The sequence below is a fragment of the Choloepus didactylus genome, chromosome 5 (assembly GCF_015220235.1).
Source record: "Choloepus didactylus isolate mChoDid1 chromosome 5, mChoDid1.pri, whole genome shotgun sequence".
Lineage (NCBI taxonomy): Eukaryota > Metazoa > Chordata > Mammalia > Pilosa > Megalonychidae > Choloepus > Choloepus didactylus.
Window position 1 is genome coordinate 7,430,303 of NC_051311.1, and position 15,257 is coordinate 7,445,559.

The 15,257-nt window shown below is 50.2% G+C and overlaps 1 protein-coding gene across 3 annotated transcripts in view; it reads left to right on the top strand.

The window, feature by feature from the left end:
- Positions 1 to 557: 557 nt before the first annotated feature.
- KIAA1217 (KIAA1217 ortholog) overlaps positions 558 to 15,257 on the top strand; it is a 767,824-nt gene continuing 753,124 nt past the window's right edge. For 2 of the 3 annotated variants that reach the window (XM_037837853.1, XM_037837856.1), the window contains exon 1: positions 558 to 1,108. The gene's annotated coding sequence lies outside the window, so the exon portion shown is untranslated. Of the gene's footprint in view, positions 1,109 to 4,540; positions 4,619 to 15,257 lie in introns of those variants that run through there. The other variant, XM_037837854.1, reaches the window with a different exon arrangement.

Consider the following 15,257-nt stretch of genomic DNA (forward strand, 5'->3'; position numbering starts at 1 on the left):
AGCGACCTCAGGAGACGGGATTGGTGGGGCGGGCTGGGTGCTGCGAGCGGGCGAGAGGCGCCCCCACGCCGGCTCCCTCCTGGGACCTTGAGGCGCGGGTGGAGACCGAGAGGACCCCGAGGGCTCCCCGTCCCCAACCCACTCCCTCCTAGAGGAGCGCGAGGGTCCCCCCTCCCGCTCCTCTAGCTCCTTTCCCCCTACACCTCGAGCGCAGCTTTGAAAAGCCACCCAACGCAGCCTCCAACTTTGGGGAAAGAGCGCGCCCAGATCTCGCTCTCCCACCGCCCGCACCTCCTTGGTCCGTTTCCTTGGGTCGCCTCCAAACGGGGCGTCCCTCGTGCCTCCGCCCCAACGTGGCAATGAGCGCCCCCGGCTGTTGGCGACGCGTCCTCGGTGCCGCTTCGCCGGGCGCTGGGGCCGCGGCTCCTCGCGGGCTCCGGCTGCGCTTCCGACCCCGCCGGGCCTGCAGGGCCCGTGCGCAACCCTGCGCGCATTCCCGCGCGCATCCGCGTGCCCACCCGCGTCCCCGCTCGCTGCCCCCCACCTCCCGTTCCCCCCACACCAGCCTGGCGCCGCTCCCTGGCGGTGGGGGCGGTGACGTCAGCACTGCAGTCCCGAGGAGCGCGGCCCGGGAGGGCGGGTGCGCGCTCCGGGGCTAGGAGGCCGGAGGCTCCCCCGCCACTCGCGCGCTCCTCCCCGCGCTCTGCACCCGCCGCCCCGCCGCGCGCCCGCCTGCCCTCCCCGGCGGCCTCGGCCGCCTCCAGATGACTTGAAAGTCGTTGCCGGGAGCACGGGGCGGCTGCTGCCCGCAGTCCCGGCTGGCACCGAAACTGCAACTCCGACACGGACGAGGCAGCGGAAGAGCGGACGCGGCGCGGGGCGAGGCGTCCCGGGGGCCGGAGGCGGCCCTGCCCAGCTCGCTGCCGTGCGGCGGGACCCCGGCCCCGGGACCCCCGGCCGGGCGCGCTCGCCCCGCAGTGACCCGGTCCCTCCTGCGCAGTTCGCAGCCGCGCAGCGTGGGGGATGCCAGCGCTGTGGCTCCAGGTCGCCCCGAGCAGCCGCGGGCGGGAGAGCGAGCAGAGGCGAGGGGGCGGCAGCTCAACCCAAAGTAAGTGCAGCCCAAGTTTCCGTCGGGTCCCCGCCGCTCCCCCTGAGCGCTGGCGGCCGCGGCTCGTCCCCTGGACCCCGAGGGGCGCTTCCGAGCGAGCCTCGCCCGGGAGGGAACGTGACCGTTACGAGAGGGGGGCCAGGAGCCGGAGCGCTCAGGCTGGGAGGATTCCCTGAGGGGTGACGGGGTGCCAGGCAGGAGACCCCCGTTTGGGGGTTGGTTCTCACAAACGGAGGGATTGTGGAGAGTGAAGGTGGTGGCAGCCACACCTACTCTGGTGACCTTGGGGTGTCCCCCCTGGAGGGGCGAGCCAGAGGCTTATCAGAAGCTGGAAATAGTGGTGCGCCTAGGATCTTGCATCCCTTCCCGCTCCGGGCTGCGCCGAGGGCGCCGCGTTCCCGGGCCGCTGGAAGGCGCTGAGCCGAGGAGTGTGGAGCTGGCCCCGAGAAGCGATGCTGGAGAGGGTGGGATGCGGGGCAGTCCCTACCCCGGGCTCGGAGTGGGAGGTCGGGTCCTCGCAGACGCTCCAGCCTGGCGGAGGCGACAGAGATCTAGGGAAGCGCGGGCGTGACGCTCTGGGCGCTTTTGGAGCCTGGGTGGCTAATTCTGGGAATTGGGCGGCTCACGGGGGCCGGCAGCGCGGGGGGAGCAACCGAAGGGCGGCGGAGGCGGCCCCGCCCCGGCCGTGCGCGCCCCGCGTCGCGGTGGGTCCCCCGGGTCTTCACGCTGTTCCAGGCGGGCGCGAGGGCCGGGCGAGGCCGGGTCTCTGCGTTCTACGCGCCGGGTGCCGGGGCACGCTCAGCCCTTTGGGGCTCTTCCTTCTCTAAGCGGCCTCCCCCTAGAAGGTTTTTTATTCTGTAACTAACCAAACTTGTAATGGGGGAAAAGTTCATGGAAGCCGCGCTCCTCCTAGGGGCAGGACCTGCGCAGCGCAGCGAGGGTGGCGCGAGGCATCTCGCTCTCCCCGCACCCACCTGGGGCGGGGAGTCCTCAGGGATTTAATATTAATGTAATGAGATGATTCCAGGCAGGCGGAATCCCACTCGCTTCTGATACCAAGGGCGACACTTTGGGGGTGGGGGGTGGGAGTGGCGAAAGCAGGAGGAGTGAATTAAAACCTGATTTCATTGTGCTACAAAATCGGACAACTCCAGGTCATTGGTGATGCAAACTGATAGACCCAATTTTGTTTACTCCTATCCGTCTGTCTGTCCATCCATCCATCCCAAACACTCTGGGGACCAGTTGTGTGCCAGGCATTGTGTTAGATGCTGGGGCAAAAGAATGACAAATGTAGAGGCATAAGAGAAGTAGTCTGGAAAGAAAGTGAAACAAATCTTGCCCTACCATAAGGGCGGGCGCTACCCCTTCCTAATCCCATTAGGGTCTGATCACAGCGAGTCACCCCAGGCTCATGAGTAGCGAGGTGACCTGTGGGGGAGGGACGGCACCTCCTGAAGGCAGGGAGGTGACCATTTGGCTTTGAGGCCAGCACTGGGGCAGGTGCTCCTTATTCATCGCTAATGACCGTTCGGTGACTAACTGAAGGAATAATTATCCATAGTTACAACGTCTTTAGGATCAGGCTGTAATTTAGAAAAATATAAGGAAGGAAGAGAAAGAGAGAGAAGGGGAAGAAATTAAGGAAGCTGGATAGGGCAAGAGAAAAAGGATGATAGAGCTCATAAATATTTTAAGAACCCCCCCCCCCCTTTATACAGTGGAAATTATCAACACCCAACTACAGTTTCAGTTGGTGAAATACATGCTTCTCTGTGGATGGTGAGATTTTAACTCATTTAAAGCAAGGTCTCTGTTGATTTACCATGTGGAGCTGTAGTGCTGTGCCCATGTGGATGTGTTGATAATATGGTGATTTGGCCCTAAGGTGGTGGGACATGAGGGGAAAAGACTTTAAAATCACCAAAAGAATTCCTTCAGACATCTAATAATAATGTTACAACTTAATCTGTACATTTCTATCTCTTGTACATTAATGATATTTCATTAAAATCTGATATATACATACATATATATATTACCAATGAAGATTAAACCCTGTAGCCAAGACTTTCCTTGGTTTAATTGATTGAGCCTAAATTACAGTTGTGCTCAGGTGGACAGTGGTAAATTGAAAAGTGAGTGATTAGGGTTTTCTCCCCCTTAACTTAGTTTTATTATTTTTTTTACCAGGAAGCTAAAGCTTCAGTTATTTTTCTTAAGTGTACAACAGAACCACTTACTTTGTGCTACCTTATCAATATTTATCGGTGATAATAATAACACAGTGATCTGAGTCAAGGGTTTATAGGCATAATGCTGGATTTAATTTCCAGAACCTACTCAATGCTATGTGATTGGAGGTCATTCTAGACTTTTTGTAAACTTCATTTTCTCTCCTTACAAAATAAGTTTGCTTTACTTACAGGACTTAATTAGGCAGTTAAAATCAGACTATGTCAATATCGATTACTACTTTATTTTGGACTTTGTATACTGTATTTGGTGTCATTAATTTAGTCTGCTACTACTGACAGGCTATTTCTAGTGCATGAATAGAGAAAAATCAGGTATTTGTCATTATTAGGTATTTTGCAGACATTTTAAGACATTATCAGAGTCTTAGAGCACTGTGAATGACTGATGATGGCTTAAACATGCGTGTTTAGAAGTAAACGTAAATGAATACTCAGAAAGGGAGCTGAACTTGGGATTCTTTAACCAAACTCTGAGATGTTTCTTCTGTTGTGGACAGTTGATGCAGATTATTACCAGAACTTCACTCTTAGATCAGGTGATTAGTGAATGAGTCTTTCGGGTTTGGCAAGGAGTTTGCTCGAGGGGGCAGAGTCTTAGTTTGGAACTTTCTAGAGGATGCAGCAAGGCTGAGGTTCTCGGAGTGTGGGGCCAGAGACGCTCAGAGCTCAGAAATTATCTAGCCTGGTTTTTGCAGCTGAGCAAACCGGGATCTAGCAGGTGAAGGTCCTCAGTTTCCCAGTATCCCATTCAAATACTCAGATGAGCCTCATCTATTGCTCATTCTGGGCTGGAGAGGAAATAACATCTCCAGGCATCTAAACCCAGGGACACCACTCCGTCCCCTTCCTCCCTGCCCTGAGAGGGGTCCACTGCCCGCCCCACTCCCCCAGCTCCTGCTGCATTTCCAGGCCCTTCAGAGGACAGAGTGAGCAAGTGCTTGCTTAGGTTCTGGCCCTGGGCAGAGCGTGGAATCAGGAAGCTTGCACGGGGGCCCCCACGTCTTCTTACCTCCGTCTTGATACCACGGCCATCAGAGTCACAGTTTCAGACATCAACTGGGCCAAACCCTTCGTCTCATCGCTGGGGAGATCTGGGACCAGGAGGGGCCTGTGGCAGTCTCACCGCTGCCCTCTGTGCAGGACCTGGTGGCTCTTTGGTGCTCTGGGGCTCCGCTGAGTGGCAGCAGGTGTCTAGGAAGGGGGCAGCCTGTGTCCTGCTCCGGCCTGCCTGTCCCCAGCTTCACAGCCATGGGTGAGTTGTCTCATTCCCCACTGCCTCCCTTTCTTCATTAGCAATCTTTTATGTTTCATGGATTATTCCCATATATAATTGCATAATCATTTGTTTATTGTATTGAATGGGTGAATGAATGAAAGATGGCATGGAGGAGGCACCACATGGGGAATCAGAATTCTGAATCATGTGAGCCAGGCCCTTCTAAAGATTCCAAATCTGAAAGCCTGGGCCCTTTGCCAGCCTCACTTTCTGGACTCCTGAGATCCTGACGTGTGCCCTCCCTGCTTCTCCTACTTATTCCTTCCGTCAGGAAGGGGCAGGTCCATTTTTCCGGTTACTCCAGCCCAATCCACGGAGTCATCCTCTTCCTCCCATGTGCATCCTGCAGCCTGCTCACAAACCCTGCAGCTCTCCCACCGCCTCCTTCGTTTCCCACCTGGGTCATTGCTCCGGCCCCCTCACCCCTCTCCCTGCCTCGGTCCTTACCCCACCCCACAGGCTGGAGTCAACACAGTAGCCACGTGCTACTGTGAATACAGAAGCCAAGTTGTGTCACTCTTCTGCTCAAATTTTACAGTGTCAACCCGTCTAAGAGGGAAAGAAAAGTCTTCACAATTAACTCTCTAAGGTCCTACATTATCTAATCCCTTCTCACTTCTACTTTACACTTAATTTGTGTGCTTCCCCAACCTCCTCTCTGTTCCTCCAACACCCCACAAATATTCTCACCTAAGTAACTTTGAACTTGCTGCACCCTTTTTCTGGAATGTTCTTCCCCATTGACTCACTCTTTTATGTCCTTCAAATCATTTCTTCAATTCATCTTCTCTTCTTGGCTATCCTATTTAAAATTATATCCTCTTAATGCTTTATCCCCCTTTCCTGCATTTATTTCTCCATCAGCACTTATGACTAAAAATACCTTAGATTTTCCTCATTTCTCTTGTTTCTCTCCTGGCACTAGAAGGTAAGGTCCATGAAAGCAGAGATTTCATCTGTTGCCTTTTCTCTCTTTCTTTTTTTTTTTTCATTCTGGCCTCGCCAGGGCTAGAACAATGCATGGAACATGGGAGGGGTTCAGTAAATATTCGTTGAATCGATACATGGAAATAAAATAACACCTATATCATAGGGTCTTGTTAAGATGAGAGGAAGTGATGCAGGTGGGGTGCTTCAGCCAATGCCTGGCACAGAGCACACACCTGTTGAGTATTTTACTGTGTTATTATGCTCTCATCTCTGGTCGCGTGGCCTTTCAGTCCCTCTTTTGACCAGCCTTGTATGGTGGCAGAACGTGTCCAGGGTCCAAAGCTGTTCTTTTCTGAAATGACCTGGAAGGTCCCAATGGTTATTTACATCTGCTGCTGGGAACAACTAGGACATGAAAGCAGCCGCCTCTCCAAGACGTGGCCTGACTCTTCCCATGGAACTCCTTTGGTCCTGGGGCTTTGGAAGGTTTCTGTTGTGAATCCCCCTCATGGAGCTAGTGTCCCCTTCTACCCCCCTCAAACTAGGCAGGGGTGGGAAGTGGTGGTGTCTTCTTCTAAGGGACCACATCATCCTTCTTAAATGGTACTGGCAATGCGAGGCTGGGATAGTGGTGGAGACCATGGCCAAACTGGAAGACAGAGCTTCTGTTTCTGGAACATGGTTTGCCAATGGAGTCACCTTGGCAAGTCATGACTAGGAAAAGAGATGCGAGAGGTCAGCGACTTGCCTACCAGGGGTGCGCTCTCCCTGCTTGCCTTCTACCCTCTGCAGCCAGGTTTGCCTTTTGCTTAATCTGAACAAGATTTTCTCATTGGTTGCCTCCTGACTCTCTGGATTTTAGCAAAGGAGGAGTTATGAATCTATACTAATTAACCAATGAGGCACTACAAAAAAAAAAATTAAGTAAAATGAGCACTGGAAAGCCATCCCTAGGGCTGGGAATACTGTATGTGCTAAATAATAAACATTCCTAATTGCTAATAAGCTGTGCCTGTGTTAATTGCTTACTAATAAGCTGTAAATGCACCATTGGTTGAGCCAATAAGTTGTATTTATGGTTGTACCAGGAGATTGTGAACAGATCCTCTGCCTATGTGTTCAAGTTGGGTACACGATTAGATTTCTATGCAAATAACTGCAACAAACTCTCTAGCACAGGAATTCCTACTAGTTGGAAGCAGCCACACTTTAGAAGCTGGCTCAACAGAGAGTATTCTCCACCCTGCATTTTCATAATGGCTTTGTCCGACCAGAGCAAACTGTTATGCTGTGCCCATTTTTCTCTCTAGAAATAGAAAGAGATCTTTGGATTTTTATTTCTAGGTTACCCATGCTGTTCTTAGCATGCTCTGCAACCTTGTCCAATTTACGTTAGGTTAGAGATGCTTTTCTGGAGCCTGGAAAACTTACCTCAGGAGCACAAATGGGGCCAACAACCTAGAAGTATATTTGTAAAAAATCCATTTTCCTGTAGCTGTAAGATGTGCAGTCAGAGTGACCCTTTGGGATAGATGTGTGTGTGTGCATGCATGTGCACATGTGTTTGTGTGTGTGCAGGAATGCATGTATCTGTGTGTGTGTGTGTGATTTTGCCTGTGTGTGTGCATGTGTGCTTCTGTGTGCACGAATGCATGTGTTGTGCAGTGTGTGCACTTGTGTCTGTGTATGCATGTGCACATGTATTTGTGTGTGTGCATGAATGCTTATATGTGTGTGCACGCATGTGCTGGTGTGTGTACATGTGAGGGGGGAGGGAGTGAATTCTGGGATAGAAACATAAATTATGGTAATAATGAAAAGAAAGACGGATTGACTTTTTGCTTTCCAGAGAACTGGTATACATGTAATTTTTTTTGCCTAGTTTACAAACATACTTTGTTGGGAAAGTTCCTTTGTAAGTTGGGTGTTTAGATTTTTTTTTCTCATGTAAACAGTATTACATGTAGAATTTAGGTTCCCAGCTGTCTCTGGAAAAGCCTATTTAATTCATTGCTGAGCATTTAAAAAAACCATAATACCATAGTTTTCTTTTTCCTATGGGAAATGGATGTTAATTTCTAATTAATAAAATCATAATTTCTATCATATGATACCGTCAAGATCTAGGTGGGCATTTTTGTAAGTAATCGCTCTGCCTCCTTCGTGGTTTGTTTTACAGAACAGGAAACACACACATGCACACATAGGCCCACGCACACATATTCATTCTGCTGAAGAAGCAATATTGGGTTCCCAGCTTTTAAAAACAAGTGTGTGAAACGATGCTGAATTAATAGAGTGTAGTAAATAAATGAAATGCGTGACAGTCACCAGGCGTGCGCACCTTGCCGAGCGTTCGCGCAAGGCTGTCCTCGCGGTTCTTGCGCCTCTCTCCCAGCCTCTTCGGGAGCCCTGAGCCCTTTGCTCCCCGATGCCCCGTGTAGAAGGGGCAGGGCAGTCAAGGGTTGTCTCTCCTTCCCTCCTCCCCGCAGTCTGTCCCTGCTCCCCCTCCTCCCGGCCTCACCCCTCTGGTCCCTGGCGCGCCTTGGCGCACAGTGCCACCAGCCGTCCCGCCAGCGGCCGCCGGACGCCTTTCCCTCCGCCCCTGTGAACGCCCGGCGCTGGGATTCGGTCGCCGAGGCCCTGGCGGTGTCCTGGGCGCGCCCCCTTCACGGCAGCCTCCAGAGCCGGTGGCCGGAGACCCGCCTGCTGGAAGCTTCTGTGTAAACCGGGGAGTCCAGCAGGGGAGGGTCCGGGGTGGGGGCCGAGCCCCTGGGGGACCGCGGGGTGCCCACTGTACTTCCCTCCCTCCCCTTGCTGTGTGCCGCCGTGTCCCGTCCGCGCCTCCCCCTGTGGACCCAAAAGCAGGTTCCAAGGCTCCTCCCGCCCCTCTGGCCTCGGAGCAGTGTCCGGAGAAGCTTCCCGGAGGCGCTGGCTCTCCGGAGGAGGGAGAGCCCTGGTGCGGGCGGCTGCCGGGTCCGGTGCTGTGAATGCTTCTCGGTTGGCCTGTTGCCTCCTGCAGAACTCGGGAAGGTTCAGCACTTGCCCTCGTTGACCAGCGCGCTGGCTCCAGCTTGCCACTGTATTTTATTGCTAACAATGATATAAAAGAAAGGATTTACATGTTCCTCTTTTTCATTTCCTCCTTCTTTTTTTCACTCGCTTAAATATAGGGAAATAAAAGTATAGCTCAGGAGATCAGCAAACTTGTTCTATGAAGGGCCAGATAGTACATAAATATTGTGTTTAACAGATAGTAATATTAAAGGTTTTAGACTTTGCTGGCCACGTTTGATCTTTGTTGCATATTATTCTTCTTCTTTTAAACAACCCTTTAAAAATGTAAAAACCACTCTTAGCTAAAGGGCAGTGTGAAAACAGGCCCAGGGCCACATTGGCCTGGGGACTTTAGTTTGCTGACCCCTGGAATAGGTGACCAGGTTGGGTCTTTGGAAACCCAAATTTCACACACACACACACACACACACACACACACACACACACACATTTCAGAGGAAAAATCCGAATGAGGTTATCCCCAGCGGTTTACCAAAGGACTTGGAACTTTGTGGAAGGACCTCTGAGGTTTCCAGCTGGGAAGGGGTGCGCCCTAAAGGTGGGGATCTCTGGCTTAACTAAGGAGAAGTGTGGCCTCAGGCTATCTTTTTCTTTTCTTTTTTCTTTTCTCTTTTCTCTTTTTTACCCTTCCTTCCTCCCTCCTTCCCTCCCTCCCTCTCTCTCTCCTTTCCTTCCTTCCTTCCTTCCTTCCTTCCACTTTATTGAGATATAATCCACATAAAACTTACCCGTTTAAAGTGTACAGTTCAGTTTTCCATAGGGTTGTGCAACCATGACCACAATCTAATTTTAGAATGTTTTCGTCTCCCCTGAAAGAAAACCCAATTGTCCTTCCCTCCTTCCTCACCCCCCCACCCCATGCCCCAGCCCCAAGCAACCACTAATCTCCTTTCTGTCTGTATGAATTTGCCTATTCTGGGCACTTCACACAAGTAGATCATAGGGTATATGACCTACTGTGGCCTGTGACTGGCTTCTTTCCCATAGCATAAGGTTTTCAAGGTTTATCCCTGTGGCACCTATTGGCACTTCCTGTCTGTTGATCGCCTGCTGACAGTCCATTATATGGATATCCCGCATTGTCTCTCTTCACCAGCTCACGGGCTTCTGGTTTGTTTCCACTTTCGGCTGTTGTGAGTAGTGCTGCTCTGAAGATTCCTGTGCAAGTTTTTATGTGGACGTGGGTTTTCGTTTCTCTTTGGTGGAGTTGTTGGGTCATATGGAAGCTCTATGTTTAGCATTTTCAAGAATGGCCAAACTATTTTCCAAGGCAGCTACATCATTTTGCATTTTCACCAGCAGCATATGGGGGTTCCAGTTTTTCTACATTCTCACCAACCTTTTGTTGTCTGTCTTTTTGGCCATAGCCATCCTAGGGGGTGGGAAGTGGTTCTTATTGTGGTTTTGATTTGCATTTCCCTAATGGCTACTGATATTGACCATCTCTTCACATGCTTATTGGACATTTGTATATCTTTGGAAAAATGCCTACTCAAATTGGTTGACCGTTTTTCAATGGGCTTAGAAGAGTTTATTGTCTTAGAAGAGTTCTTTATATATTCTGTGTACAAGTCCCTGGACAGATAGATAATTTACAGATATTTTCTCCCATTCTGTGGCTTGTCTTTTCATTCTCTTGATGGTTTTGTTTGTAGCAAAGAAGTTTTTAATTCTGATGAAGTCCAATTTATTTTTTCTTGTGTCGCTTTGTGACAAATCAAATTCAAGATTTATTCCGAAGTTTTCTCCTAAGAGTTTTATGATTTTAACTCCTTAAGTCTGCTACCCATTATGAATTCACTTTTGGGTGTGGTGTGAAGAGAGGCTCTAACTTCATTCCTTTGCATGTGGATATCTAGTTGTCCCAGCACTATTTGTTGAAAAGACATTTTTTTATCTGTTGAATTGCCTTGGCACTCATGTATAAATCAGTTGACTACACTGTGTTGCCTCTTGCAGTGTGCTCTCTGCAATTCTTGAATCCTCCTCTCTGCTCCCAAAACACCTCTGTTATGGCACTTGCCATATGGTGTGAGGAGTTGGTTGTTTGAGTGTTTTCCTTCCCTGATGGAGAGTGAACAAACTGAAGGCACGAACAGTGTTGATTATCTCCATATTCCCAGTGTCAGTTACATAACAGATCCAGATGGATGAATATGAATGAAAGAATGGGTGGCTGAGTGAGTATTTAGGAAGGAAAAGTGGCAGGAGAGAGATGGGGTCTCTCGAACGTTAAGCGGACTCCCCGTTTTCTAGGCTGAGGGCTCCCTGTTGCGGTATAATTCAGGCCAGTGTAATTTCTGGCTTTGCCACCATATTATTTTAAAACTTCATTAATCCTTTGATGTGTTCTAATCAAGGAATGTCCTTCCCCGTTAAATGGGATGAGGCTCCTGCTCTGGCACGCATTATGCTCTTTAATGGAGTTGCTCTGTTATCAACAAGGACGTTTCTGCATTTCATCTTGATTTAAATATTCAGTTATGAATGTCATAAAGATGACATTGTTTAGTGCTAATGAGGACTGTATTGGCTCAAGTAACTGGCAAGTGAAAATCATATTGCATCCTCATTACCCCACAGCTGATGCAGAGACGAGCCTCACTGGCTGGGCTTCCCAAAGCCTTTTGCTCTGTGCTCATAATAAAGTGGAAAATGCTGGGTGTGACTTTACTGCATTTTCAGTGTCAACTGGTGAAAGTATGTTTTGGGAAATTCATCATATTTTGCAGATGATTTGAGTTATGCTGGGTTTTACCCAAATATAAATTTATACACGTGTGCCTTGATTTTGAAAAATTGGTTTTACAATGGTCTGAATGACAGGATAGATTCATGAGAAACAAATGCCATTATAAAAGAACCTGCAGGTGGGTCCTCCGGTTTCTGTGGAATGGGTGTGATGAGTCTGGGGGCTTGGTGGCCGTCTACCCTTCTCATTTGCTGGGGCTCTGATTGATAAAGCACGTGAAACAAGAAGGACGGCTGGGCAGGTGGAAGGTGGTGATTTCCTCAGCCAGGTGATTTCCTCAGCCAGGTGATTTCCTCAGCCAGGTGATTTCCTTAGCCAGGTGATTTCCTCAGCCAGGTGATTTCCTCAGCCAGGTGATTTCCTCAGCCAGGTGGAAGGTGGTGATTTCCTTGGTCTGAATAATCCCCAGTGCAGCACTTCTGATGGAATCTGCATTTCAGTAGATGGTTTACATCTCACCACAGTGGGGCTACTTGTTCCTACTGTTTATCTAGATTTGGGTCCCACAAGCTCAGGGGAGCTTGCAGAAGGACACAGGGGACCCCAGTAGGCTTTCTTGAATGGGAGATGAGGCTGGCAGCCCTTTCTAGACGGCTCTGACAGGTGCTGACTGCAAGGGAGCTTGAAGCAGAGAGAGTGCTCTGGGTCTGATCCCACAACGTGGGAGATGAAGTAACCCCGCTTGCTAGTAAGGCCTGGTTACTAGTGAGTACTCGTTAATGGCAAATTTCCATGGATCAAACCAGCCACTCCTAGGAAAGGGTTTGGGCAGGGAGACAGTGTGACTTCAGGCATCTCAGGTGAGAAAAGGTGTACCCCATCATTGGCCAGCCCGGGCCACCTCTCTGGGGACTCTGGAATGGGGAGGGGGGCTCAGGGAAGCCAGTGGGGGAGCCTCAGAGGGGTGCCAAGACCCCCAGGCCTAACCTCCTGCTTCCCAACTTCCAGTCCTCACTCTGGGCACTCTCAGCGGTGAGCTCTGCCGGGGACCCTCCTGGCAAGGGAGAAGTGGAGCTTCTGGGCTTGTCTCCTCCCAGGTACAAGGAGCGCTTGGAAGGGCAGAGGGTGGAACAGAAGGTGAGAGCGGGTAGAGGTCTCCTCCTGGAGCTTGAGGCAGGAGCCTGGAGAGAGGAACCCGCACCTGTCGCCTCATTCTCCGGGCCCAGGGCCCAGGGCGCCAGGATGAGCCACGTCAGAGAAAACGCAGATAAACCCTACACCATGGGGAAGAGAGAGGAGATGGAGGGAAAATCGAATATTCCTGGACACATGTAGAAGGATTGTGTTATAATTTAACGATAACTCGGCAGGTGTCTGTTTTAAATCCACATTATTTCAAGCTTTTGAAAGCTTTGAAACTTTTAACAAATAATTTGAGCCAAATTAACGTTCACTGCGCATGTCAGGATCGCTTGAATTTTGTTTTCCCAGGGCTTTGGGTTCCTGTGTTTGCTGCAAAAGAGCAAAATGTTATCGTACTATTCTTTTTACTTTTAGAAATGTGAATGAAGTCACACGTCACCGTTATCTGATTGTTAGTCATTATAAACACCATTTAAATAAGTGATGCAGGAATAAGGTGTGTGTGGTATTTCTTACTGATCTCAATCGGGTACTTTCAGATTTGCACATGACCCATTAGTTTGTCTGTATTTGCCTCTTGGGAGTGGAGGCTTGCTCCTAGCAGGCAAGAGGGAGGGCTGGGGTAGGGGGATTGTGGCGTGCAGACATTTGGGGTGTGTGATCTCAGGGTGAGGAGAGGGACAGCTCGAGCCAACTCGGGGAGGTCAGCAGGAAGGGGTGTCACCTTCCAGCCGAGTCGCAGGCCAGGAGGTGAGAGTTTGGAAAAGGGCGAGAACAGGGGCCATGTGGGTTAACTGAGGTAGCAGAAGGCAGCATGTGGAGAGCAAGGTGCCAGAGTGTCACTGGACGAAACTGTCTGAAGCGCTCGTCCTCCTGCTCAGGGACCTGGGTGGCTCTTGCGGGCCCATCCTGCGGTGCCTGGGATGATCGAGCTGCCTTTCCATTTGGCTCTCTGCCCCTGGCCATCACTGTGAGTTACTTCTCCATTTCTAAGACCAGAAGAAAGCATCGAGAGCTGTTGCTTTCAGCAGTCACCAGTCATTTCAGGTTTCCATCAGAGATTTTGTTTTTGTACTTCCTGCACATCAGCCTGCTTCCTGCCCAGGCAGAATATCACAGACCAGAAGGCAGATGCAAATACTGTTCTTCTCTAAAAATGCATCAGTCAGCAAACAATTTAACAGCCTCTGCGTGGTGACCAGCTTCATAGAAATGATTTCAGTAGCGGTGACCGTTCTGCATACCAGCTTTCCAGTAAATACGGAAGTTCTGCTCATACAGAGTCTCATTTTAAAGGCCCTGCTTAATTTTTGTCTGTCTAGGAGTCTGTGTTAATTTACATGGAGACATTATTATTATTTATTCTTACACAAGACAACCCATTAAATCTCTTCAGTACCTCTGATAAAGTTTGGCTTTAATTTCCACTAGACTATGTTATATCATTCTGGAATAGAAGACCTTCTAGAAAATAGTCAACTTAGATTACTCCATTCCCTAACAAAATTAAAGCTTCCTCAGCTCCTATTTCTGGTATCTGTAGGCAATTTCATCTATACCCTTGGCTTCAGACCATTCTCAAATCTGTCTATGGGTGTAGAACTCTCTTCTCAATCAGCCCTGCACATTCACTGCTTATTAGCCTATCTGCCCAGCTATTTTTGCAGGCACCCCAAATTTGAAATGTACAAATCTGAAATCATCACCCTCTTCCCATGTGCCCAGTCCTGCCACCCTTCTGTACGTCCGAGCTCTGAGGTTGACACCAGCTCGCTGTCCTGCTCAGCCTCTGGGCTCATCCTGCCTCACCCCCGTCCAGTCAGCTGCCAAGACCTGCCATTTCTGCCCCCAAACCCTGCCACCCCTCCCTTGCCCCTTCTGAGCTCAGTGCCCTGGCCCGGTGTCCCTGGGTCTCCCTGCAGCTGCTGCCACCACTTTCTTACGAGCTTCTGTCTTAGGGTGGGCTCCTCAGAAAGCAGACCCCAAGAGGGGGATTCGTGTGCAAGTGATGGTGAAGGAATTGCTCCCGGCGGACACTCACTGGGAGAGGGAGCCAAGCAAGGGTGGAGCTGCTGCCTGGCCCCACTGCCGCTGACGCATGATGGTGTCCATGGACGCCTTTCTCCATAAAAAATAAAACAAGAAAAATCAATAAACAAAAATGGTAAATAAATCTGACAGAAGTACTGTGGCCAGGCTATGCACAATATGGGGATCGTTTTATTCCCCACGAGCCTGGGAGCTCTGATTTAGCTGCGTTGGCATAAAGAGAAACATTATTTAGGCTGGATTCATCTTTCTAAATTCAATTTTTCCTTCTAATTCAAAAATAAGTTAAAATCTAAACATTTTTGTGGACTCATGAAAGTACAGTGGTCCCAGGCAGTTTGCTTACTCTACAAAATGGGTAGGTCAGCCCTGCCCCTTGGGGGACTCTGGAATTTGAGGTGTACCTTGAATCTTTCCTGTCAGAGGCAGATGTGTCGGGCTTTCATGCCTGACAGATGCTTGTCAATTAAAGAGGATCCAGAGGTCTGGGTGGTTCCCTGTCCACGCCCACCTCCAATATCTCTTCCACATCGCTGTCCAGGTGACCATGTCCTTCCCCTGCTCAGAACCCCCGCGGTGGCTCTCCAGTGCCAGCAGGACGATGTGTCATGTCCTAAGTGTGCTGCAGAAGGCCTTTCCTTCAGCCTGGCCATCCTCACTCCCTACCACAGCCCTGCCAGGATGAACTGATTGTGGTTTCAGAGTTTGCTTAGCTTCCTGCAC